The sequence below is a fragment of the Pygoscelis adeliae genome, unplaced genomic scaffold (genome assembly GCF_000699105.1).
Source record: "Pygoscelis adeliae isolate BGI_AS28 unplaced genomic scaffold, ASM69910v1 Scaffold326, whole genome shotgun sequence".
NCBI classification, from domain to species: Eukaryota; Metazoa; Chordata; class Aves; order Sphenisciformes; family Spheniscidae; genus Pygoscelis; species Pygoscelis adeliae.
In genome coordinates this window covers 325,829-326,319 of record NW_008824937.1, presented here as the reverse complement: position 1 = coordinate 326,319, position 491 = coordinate 325,829, and the positions used below count along the sequence as shown (strand labels likewise).

General features: G+C 57.6%; 1 long non-coding RNA gene across 1 annotated transcript in view; it reads right to left on the bottom strand.

The window, feature by feature from the left end:
• Positions 1–12: 12 nt before the first annotated feature.
• LOC103918113 overlaps positions 13–491 on the bottom strand; it is a 1,261-nt gene continuing 782 nt past the window's right edge. The window contains exon 4 of the long non-coding RNA XR_663668.1: positions 13–436. This is a non-coding gene — a long non-coding RNA (uncharacterized LOC103918113). The remainder of the gene's footprint in view (positions 437–491) is intronic.

Here is a 491-nt window from a genome sequence, read left to right as displayed (position 1 = left end):
TTTTTTTTCCCTCGTTGTAAACACTTGAAAGACGGACCCCTGCAGCTCGGCAGGGGGGAGCAGTGGCCCCGCTCCCGGCGTGGGGCAGAGTCCCCGTCTCACGCTGCCGGGGTCGGGGTGGAGATCTCCAAAAGGGAGACGGGAGAGAGGGAGAAAATTCCCATTTAGTCAGTGCAAAAAAACCGAGCAGAGCCCCTGGGCAAGTCCGGGTGGGAGGTGGGGGGGTTGCCGGTGAGAAATGCCGCGTGCTCCGTTTGGCCGGCCGTCCCCCGGCAGCTTTCCCCTTCGTTTTGGGGAGAAAAGCCAAACATCATGGCAGGGTTTCGGCCAAGGGCGTCCCCGGGGCCTCCCTGGCGGGCAGAGCTCTCCTGGTGACCAGCGGCTGTGGAGGGGAGAGCGGGTCGCTCCGCTTTTCTCACACTGTCTTCTCCTGGATGTTTTTTTTTTTTTAAATTTTTTAAATTAAAAAACCCAAAAAAACCCAAAAAACA